This window comes from Rhinopithecus roxellana, chromosome 15 (genome assembly GCF_007565055.1).
Source record: "Rhinopithecus roxellana isolate Shanxi Qingling chromosome 15, ASM756505v1, whole genome shotgun sequence".
Classification (NCBI taxonomy): domain Eukaryota; kingdom Metazoa; phylum Chordata; class Mammalia; order Primates; family Cercopithecidae; genus Rhinopithecus; species Rhinopithecus roxellana.
Genome location: NC_044563.1, coordinates 94,434,531 through 94,444,388, shown reverse-complemented (window position 1 = coordinate 94,444,388; position 9,858 = coordinate 94,434,531). Strand labels below are relative to the sequence as shown.

Genomic DNA, 9,858 nt, shown 5'->3' with positions numbered 1-9,858 from the left:
TTGCTTTGAGTAAAGGTATGACTGCTTTCTGTTAGGCTAAGAGCATATTTTTCGAACTTTCCCTGCTAAAACACTAGTATTCCACAAACTAGACAAATGTGTTCCCACAGCTAAAATCAGATAGTGATGATCTTTTTCCCAAGTTAGTAGAACAAATTTTGTCAATTTTATGTTTCTTCTCTATAAAGATTTTTAACACTTTAATACCTGCTACCAAAATTTAAAAGTACTGAAGAAGCATTATGGCAATATTAATATTTGATGGGATGAATGTTCTTGATCTAACAGCTTGTCTTTGTGGCCATGTGTACTCCTGGTGGTTTTATATTGCATAGATATATTTTCAGCTAGTAAATTGTTTCTTGTTTATCAAATTGAATGAAATGTCTCAGTATTTCATGGTTGTAGCAAAGGACAATTCGATTTCTAGGTGCCCCACTACCATCCTAGATGTTTGTATAAAATATAAAATTCAAATGCTGTTATGTAATCTATATATAGTGCTCATAAACACTGTTTACCCTAATGAAATAAGCCTTGGTAATGAAAATATAAATCCAAGTTCAGGTAGTCCCCAACTTATGCCTTCACTGTAAAAGAACTCTGGAAATGCCCTGGAAGAGTGCACCCTTGTTTTTGGCACTCAACCTGTATGCTTTTTCCCTCATTCCCCAACCTGAGATATAACACAGGGACTCAGTACTAAGGACCCTTGGGTTCTGACTGGTAATACCTGCTATACATCTAGTGTTATGCAACATCCTGATGTTACTAATAGTAAGATACAGTCTGGTCAATATTTTAAGGGCACAGAAACACCTAATCAGAGCACTATTTGAAAGTCTTAAAATAGAAAAATGTACCAATTGCTGTGAGAGCACAGAAAACTGGTGGCTATCAGAGGAGAGTCAGGCATAGTTTCATAAAGAGGTGACATTTGAATTAAGCCTTGAAAAGCATAAATTTGCCTGTTTAATGTCAAGTAAGGGATGGGGAAAAGGGGTGAAAAAACCATTCCAGCCACAAAATAGGTGGGGTAAAGTCACAGAGGTGCATGACACAGAGAAGTGGGTTCTATTCAACATAGCATTTTTGGGAGGCAATATGATTAGGCTGGAGATGGTAAATTGTAAGCAGATAAGTGACAGATTTGCTTTTTGTTTCTTTTTTAAGAGACAGGGTCTTGCTCTGTCACCTAGACGGGAGTGCAGTGAGTGGCATAACCATAGTTCACCGTAACCTTGAACTCCTGGGCTCAAGTAGTCCTCCCACCTCAGCCTCCCAAGTAGTTAGGACTAAAGTGTATGCCACCACACCCAGCTAATTTTTAAAATTCTTTCTTTTTTGAAAGATAGGGGTCTTGCTGTGTTGTCCAGGCTGGTCTTGAACATCTGACCTCAAGTGATTCTTCTGCTGCAGACTCCCAGAGTGCTGGGATTACAGGTGTGAGCCACTGAGCCCAGCCCAAGTTTGCATTTAGGAAAAAACCTTTGGAGAACAGATTGGAAGTGTGGGAGACCAGTTAGAAGCCAACTGTAGAAGCAAAATTCAAGAGTAATTTTAGGCTGCATGCAGTGGCACACGCCTGTAATTCCAGCACTTTAGGAGGCCAAGGTGGGAGGATTGCTTGAGCCCAGGAGTTTGAGACCGGCCTGGTTAACATATTGAGACCCCTGTCTCTACAAAAACTAAAATAATCAGCCCAGCATGGTGACCCAGCTACTTGAGAGACTAAAGTGGGAGGATCACTTGAGCCCAGGAGTTCAAGGCTGCATCGAGCTATGATTGTGCCACTGCACTCCAACCTGGGTAACAAAGCGAGACCCTGTCTTTTTTTAGAAAAAAAAAAAAATTTATTTTGACAGAACATGATGTGGAAAGTGGGACATGGAAGGGGCAGGGAGTCAGGGACAGATGGGAGCCTTTAAAAAAACTTACATGTTTTCCTAAGGGAAATGCTGCTCTGAAAAATGGGTAGGGTTACCAAATCTGCTCTTCCTCATATGTAAAACCCTTCCTGTCTTAAACTGTTACTGAAACGACGTGAAATTTAATCAGTAAAGGTGTGTACAGATGAGTGATGGAGTAGTGATTAATAGAGTTGTCATGGTGATCTTTATCCACAGAAATAATACCCTATCATGAGGTTGAAGGATATGAAACTGCTTCTTTTATGGGTTAAAAAAAGTCAAGTATCAGCAATTGTATGTGATTCAACCTAATAGTTTGTGAATTACTTAGTTTTTCCTATTACTTCCTGCTTCCTTTTAAGCCATATTATTGCCTTTTTTTTTCTTTTTTTTTTTTTAAGATGAGCAATATATTTCATCAAGGGGATTTCCAGGAATGCTGGAGAGGCAAGTGTGGTAAATTAAAAGTATGCAGGCTCTAGAATCAAATAAACCTGGAATTAGATTTTCCTCTGTAATTTATTAACTGTGATCTTGGGCAAGTCAATCTGTTTCAGCTTCTTGTTGTTGTTGTTCTGGAAAATGGAAATAAATAGTGCCTGCCTTGTAGAGTTATTAAATGAGAAAAGTCATGGCTTGTTAGTGTGTGGCATATAAAAGATGTTGAATGAAAGTCTCAGGTGTCCCCTCTCCCTTTCATTTTTCCTACTTGCTTGTTCACCAAAGGTTTGACATAAAACTCAGAATTTTCTGCTTCCTTGTGTCTCATAAAAGCTGAGTTATGCCAGGGATTTTGATGTTTATAAGAAATATTCATTTAGTTTCAAGCCAAAATCTTTTAGACTAAGTGGCCATTTAAACTTTTAAATATCATTCCATGGAATTGCTTTAGTATTTGTATCAAGTTTTCCCAGAATGCCAGAGCCTCATCACTTTTCACGTCATTCAGGAAGTTACTCATTTAGCCTAGACTTCCAATAAGCTCATACACGGAGACTGTGTCATATTCTTCTGCAAGTGTCATCACCATTTTTAAAAAATGTGATAACTGCTTTTTGAAAAGAAAAAATATCATTGAAATTGTATTTATTTGCTTATATTCCTTACTTTGAATCCAACCCCAAAAGGTGAACTCATAATTGCTGACCCCTCACACTTGTAGATCCCAAAGGCACAGCTGGATTTCTGCCTCAGTTTCCCTTATTTTTATTCCCTGGTGGGTTTTGATTTTGCAATAATTCTCTGTTTTTTTCTTTTCTTTTTCTTTCTTTTTTTTTTTTTTTTGAGACAGAATTGCTCTGTCCCCAGGCTGGAGTGCAGTGGCGCAGTCTCGGCTCACTGCAAGCTCTGCCTCCCGGGTTCACGCCATTCTCCTGCCTCAGCCTCCCTAGTAGCTAGGACTACAGGCACCTGCCAGCACGCCTGGCTAATTTTTTTGTATTTTTAGTAGAGACAGGGTTTCACCGTGTTAGCCAGGATGGTATTGATCTCCTGACCTCGTGATCCGCCCATCTCGGCCTCCCAAAGCCTGGGATTACAGGCGTGAGCCAGCACGCCCAGCTAATTCTCTGTTTTTAATTGAGCTCCTATTTTGTGCAGGCGCTCTTCATATCACAGCATGTATATGATGAATAAGACGGACAAAATATTTGCACACATGAGCTTACATTCCTGTGACAACAACAAAATAAGGTGTTTTCAGAGTGAGTAAGTCCTAGGAAGGAAATAAATTAGGCGAATGGAGTAGACAGTGGCTGGTAGATGGGGAGGGTAACTAAGAAAGGTTTTCAGGGAATTAAAGTAGTTACAAGGACCTAAGTTGCTCTGGCCCCCAGCTCCCCTGGAGGGTTGAATTATGTATCTAGCCACTGCCTGGGACTGCCCTTTCAACCAGAAGTATGCCATCCAGATATCTGATGTGACTGCTATTCTGACTTAATCCCCATTTTGTGGAACCTGGCCGCCTTGTGCTATCTGCTTGAATTTGCCCCTGGCTGAAACCAAGCCTTAATTCTCCACTAAGTGATGGCCTTTTTAAACTTAAAAATTAGTAACTATTAACTAATGTCTGTTCACTGAAAATAGAAAATGAAGAAAGGCAAAAATAAAACAGAGATAAATACTGGTTAACATTTTGGGACATACTGTTTCAGGTGTATTCTATTCTTTTGTTTTTCTGTTTGTTTGTTTGTTTCTGAGACAGAATCTCGCTATGTTGCTTAGGCTGGAATGCAGTGGCGTGATCTCAGCTTGCTGCAACCTCCACCTCCCAGGTTCAAGTGATTCTCCTGCCTCAGCCTCCCAAGTAGCTGGGATTACAGGCATACGCCACCATATCCAGCGAATTTTTGTATTTTTAGCAGAGATGAAGTTTCACCATGTTGGCCGGCTGGTCTTGAACTCCTGGCCTCAAGTGATCCACCCATCTCAGCCTCTCAAAGTGCTGAGATTAAAGCCATGAGCCACCACGCCTGGCCTATGGGCATATTTTAATCAAAGTATGATCATAATTTGACCTTTTTATTCAACCATATAAATCAGTTTCTGTTTCAGTAAGTCAATATCTGCTTCCACATTACTTTAAATAGTTTCTGTCATGCTGATGATATATACCACAATTGATTCAACCCATTCACTGGGAACAAAAGAATAATTATGACAATCAGAGCAGTAACTAACCACTGAGCACTTAACACGCGTTAGGAACGATGGCGACGTTACATACAACATTTCTTTTTTTTTTTTTTTTCCGGGATGGAGTCTCGCTCTCTCACCCTGGCTGCCCAGATCTCGGCGCACTGCAACCTCTGCCTCCCTGGTGTAAGTGGTTCTCCTGCCTCAGCCTCCCAAGTAGCTGGGATTACAGGCACACACCACCACACGTGGCTAATTTTTGTATTTTCAGTAGAGACAGGGTTTCACCATGTTGGTCAGGCTGATCTCAAACTCCTGACCTCAAGTGATCCACCCAGGCGTGATCCACCACACCTGGCCTACACACATCATTTCTGAGGCAAATAATGTTAAGTGACTTGCCTAACACCACTCAGACTGTAAGAAAAGACAGTGCTGGGCAGAAATGACATTTACTAAACATGGAGTGTGGGCTAGGCTGCATACTAGTCTCAGCAGGGAGGTAACTTCTGCTATTTCCCTTAAATCTCAAAGGTCAGAATTTTGTAGCCCTCCCCTAACTGCAGTGGGAAACAGGCCTCTCTGAATGTCTGCTTCCACCAAGACTGCACATAATGTGTACAGAAATCAGGGTACTATCAGGAAGTGGGGAAATGGATGCTGGGCAACCAAACATTGACAGATAGTCATTATTGCCTTGCCTTAGGCTGTATTACTGTCTCATGTTCTGCTTTTTCCCCACCCTGAGCCTCTCACCTCTTACCCTCTCTGAGGTTTACCTTCTTCATCTATAAAATAGATATACCATGGTTATTATTATGGCAGGCTATTAAATAGAAATATGGCCCACCACTGGGTAACCAAGTTTTTATGAATAAGGTGAGTTACCAGGTCCCCACCAATGCCCTTTGAAAAAGTATGAAGGAAACAGACTTTGGGAACCTAAGAGATTGAGGAAGAAGGAAACCAAATAGGATCTGGTTTTTCTGCAAAGTCACTGAAGGAAATAGGGGAGGAGGGGATAGGATGGAGGGACCTCTAGCAACCTCATTCAAGTGTGTGTGACAAGTCAATCGCAGTGTGTGTGACAAGTCAATCACAGTGTGTGTGACAAGTCACGATTCCTTTAAAACCCTGCTGGTTTCCTGGGAGAGCTGCTCACAGTTGACCTGCTGGTCTCATTGATTCCCAGATAAGGCATGGCAGTCAGCCAACAGCAGGCATCATCAGACAACTTGGAAGAGGCTCAGAGGCAGAAACTGAAGTGTGATGCTGCATATCTGGGGGATGTGAACTGTACATCTGTACACTGACAGTAAGTTGTTGACAGCAAATTGCAAAGAGACTAAGCAAGAATGGTGGTGCTCCCATGGCAGTTAGGCCCTTAGCAAAAGCAAAGAGAATATGCTGCAGCATATGGGGGTCAAAGAGCACTGGGAAGCAGCACCTAACTGCATGTTTATGGCCCTGGCTTCTACTTAGATCTCTACCACTAACTAAGGAGAGTGGAATAGCTTTCCCTTTCTCAGACTTAATCTTCAATGGCCAGCTCACATGGCATTTCCACTATAAAGTTCACTTAGGCTCTGAATTGTTCCTTTTTCTGTGCTCACACAGCATTCTCTATTCCACCATTATACCACATAGCACAATTTAGCATGGTACTTTGTCCCACCTCTAAAATGGTGTTAGTATTTGGCCTGCATTCCTCCCAGTACTGTTCCAAACTGAGTCAGGAATAAGAACCTTGGTCCAAATGCTTGCATAAACTCACCACACATTAATGATAACAATATGTAGGGACCATACTTTATAGTTTATAATGCAATTTTGCACCCATTATCTCATTTGATCCGCAAAGTAACTGAATTATAAGGTTACTGATTCACAAGTGGGAAAACTGAGCTCTGGCAAAGTAATTGGCTAAAGTTGCTTGGCTAGTAGGTGATAGAGCCAGGAATGGAACCCTGACCTCTGACCAGGGCCTGTCCTCTCTCTATTACATGTTGTTACTTTTACTGCTGGAATAATCCTTCATCCATTGAAAAATAGGCAAATAAGCAAAAACCCCTCCTATGAACTTTAATTTCTTGGCAGTTTACTTTCTCTGCCTCCTGCTTAAAGGAAACCTGGCTCTTTCTGAGTGCCATACCTCCATTATATCTTCTTCCAGCTTCTTTTTTTTGAGATGAAGTCTCGCTCTTGTCCCCCAGGATGGGGTGCAATGGTGTGATCTCGGCTCACTGCAACCTTCACCTCCCAGGTTCAAGTGATTCTCCTGCCTCAGCCTCCTGAGTAGCTGGGATTACAGGCGCATGCCACCACGCTCGGCTAATTTTTGTATTTTTAGTAGAGACGGGGTTTCACCATGTTGGCCAGGCTGGTCTTGAACTCCTGACCTCAGGTGATCTGCCTGCCTCAGTCTCCCAAAGTGCTGGGATTACAGGCATGAGCCACCATGCCCGGGCCTTCCAGCTTCTTGATTAGACACTGGCTTTTCTCACATCTTCCATATACTACTGGGGACTTCACTGGCAGTCTTGTCATTTCCCATTGACACTAACCTACCACATTACTTCTACCCCTTGCAAAATCTACTTGTCATTTGAGGCTTATACCATCCAGCTCAGCCTATCAGACCCTCTGTCCTGGAACTTTGACTGCTGTATAACTGATCCAAGAATGGAAGAAATGAGGGGAAGGCCTGTGTTTGAGGCTCATGCCATCTTCTATGCTATCTTTTTTTTTTTTTTTTTTTTTTGAGGCGGAGTGTCGCTCTGTCACCCAGGCTGGAGTGCAGTGGCCGGATCTCAGCTCACTGCAAGCTCCGCCTCCCGGATTTACGCCATTCTCCTGCCTCAGCCTCCCGAGTAGCTGGGACTACAGGCGCCCGCCACCTCGCCCGGCTAGTTTTTGTATTTTTAGTAGAGACGGGGTTTCACCGTGTTAGCCAGGATGGTCTCGATCTCCTGACCTCGTGATCCGCCCGTCTCGGCCTCCCAAAGTGCTGGGATTACAGGCTTGAGCCACCGCGCCCGGCCTCTTCTATGCTATCTTTACAGGAGTCATCCTCTGACCATTTCAGTCCTTAAAGATTTTGGTACCTGGCAGAAAGTCTTCTTCACTTTAAGGCTCGCCGTCACCTAGGTAACTTCACTATATGGAACCATTTAACATCCTAGCCTCCGTATTCCTTATTTTTGGCAACAGTAACCACCACCTTACAGCCATTCCACTCATTCATTTCCATGATTATGTCTTGGATTTGTTAAAGACCTGGCACTGCTCCACTTTTGAGATCTTAAGGTCTGGAGTACTAAATCTCAGACTATCACCTTCTGGCTCCCTAGCTCTCTCACTCTTACTCCCACCATACATTCTCCTTCATATCCTGGACTCCACCAGGTCTTTGACCTTACCATTTTCTACCAAGTTCATCACTCCTCTCCATATTTCCCTTCCCTATTCCGCCTACACCTTATAGTGTCACATGAAGACCAACATTATCCTCTTTCTTCCACACCCACCTTGCAACAGTTCAACTATCAGCTTTCTCCACCCCCATAGTGAAGCTGCTGAACATAACCCTGCAGACTGACTCTGCAGCAGTGCTGTGGTCTCTCCCTCTCTCTCATTTTTTTATTTTTTATTTTTGTGGAATTAACAGTCTTTATTGGGGTCAGACCAGGAGTCCGTGGGTCTTGAGGATTTCTGTGTATTTGTCAATTTTCTTCTCCACCTTCTTCTCTGCCAGTTTCCATAACCTTATGAGCTGTTTCTTCTTCCAGTAGTGGATCTTGGCTTTCTCCTTCCTCTTCTCCTCCAGGGTAGCTGTCACTGCCTGGTACTTCCAGTCAACCTCGTAAGCCAGGCGCCCCAGATAGGCAGACTTTCTCATAAGCTTCAGATGCACGACCTTGAGGGCAGCAGGAACTGTCATCCGCTTTTTCTTTTCTTAGGGTGGTGGGATGATGTCAAACACCTTGAGGCGGTCCAGGGCAGCCTGGCCTCGCTTGGTCTTGTGGGGCAGCATGCCTCGCAGGGTCCGCCAGAAGATGCGGCTGAGGGCCCGGAAGTGGTAGGGGCCTCGGAAGAGTTGGTGTTCATCTGCTTGTGGAGGAAAACCAGGTACTTCAACTAGTTTCTGTGGAAATTGCCAGAAATGGCCAGACGTGGTGCTCACGCCTGTAATCTCAGCACTTTAGGAGGCTGAGCCGGGCTGATCACGTGAGGTCAGGAGTTCAAGACAGGTGAAACCCCGTCTCTACTAAAAATACAAAAAATTAGCTGGGCGTGCTGGTGGGCACCTGTAATCCTGGCTACTCGGGAGGCTGAGGCAGGAGAATTGCTTGAACCCTGGAGGCGGAGGTTGCTTTGAGCCAAGATCGTGTCATTGCACTCCAGCCTGGGCAACAAGAGGGAAACTCTCTCAAAAAAGAAAAAAAAGAAATTGCCAGAAATGTTGATGCCCTCGTAGCATATGACCACCACCTTCTGGCCCAGCAGTACCTGCTTAGCCACGATGGCTGCCAGGAGGCCCAGGAGATGGCCTCAACCATTGAGCACCAGGACCTGCACCTCTGCCATCTTCAGCGGCCGCCTAGGAAAAGTGGTCTCCATTCTTGATTGGGCTCTCATAGGTATTGTGACCTTGATTATCTCTTCACAATATTAATTAACAAAATTGATTAACCTATTCATTTAACAACTATTTATTTGTCATCTGTTACATGCCAGGCAATGTGCTACATGTTAAACATGTAGCAGTAGACCAAACAAACAGACACAGTGCCTACCTTCATGGAATTATGGTCTAGTGGAGGACAGACCCCTTGTTCACTGTATACAAACATACTCAGTTGACCCTTGAACAACATGGGGGTTAAGGGGTTGACCCCCTGCACAGTTGAAAATCCATGTATAACTTTTGACTCCCCAAAAATATAACTACTAATAGCCTATTGTTGATCTTATTGATAACATAAATGGTTGATGAACACATATTTTGTATGTTATATGTATTATGTACTATATTCTTACACTAAAGTCAGCTAGAGAAAAGAAAATGTTATTAAGAAAATCACAGAGAGCCAGGTGCAGTGACTCACCTGGCATTTTGGGAGTAATCCCAGCATTTTGGGAGGCCAAGGTGGGCAGATCATTTGAGGTCAGGAGTTTGAGACCATCCTGACCAACATGGTGAAATCCCGTCTCTACTAAAAATACAAAAAAATGAGCCAGGCGTGGTGGTGCATGCCTGTAGTCCCAGCTACTCAGGAGGCTGAGGCAGGAGAATCGCTTGAACCAGAGAGGC

General features: G+C 43.4%; 1 pseudogene; it reads right to left on the bottom strand.

Moving 5' to 3' along the window:
* Positions 1 to 8,223: 8,223 nt before the first annotated feature.
* Positions 8,224 to 9,131, bottom strand: LOC104681944 (annotated as a pseudogene).
* Positions 9,132 to 9,858: the final 727 nt, after the last annotated feature.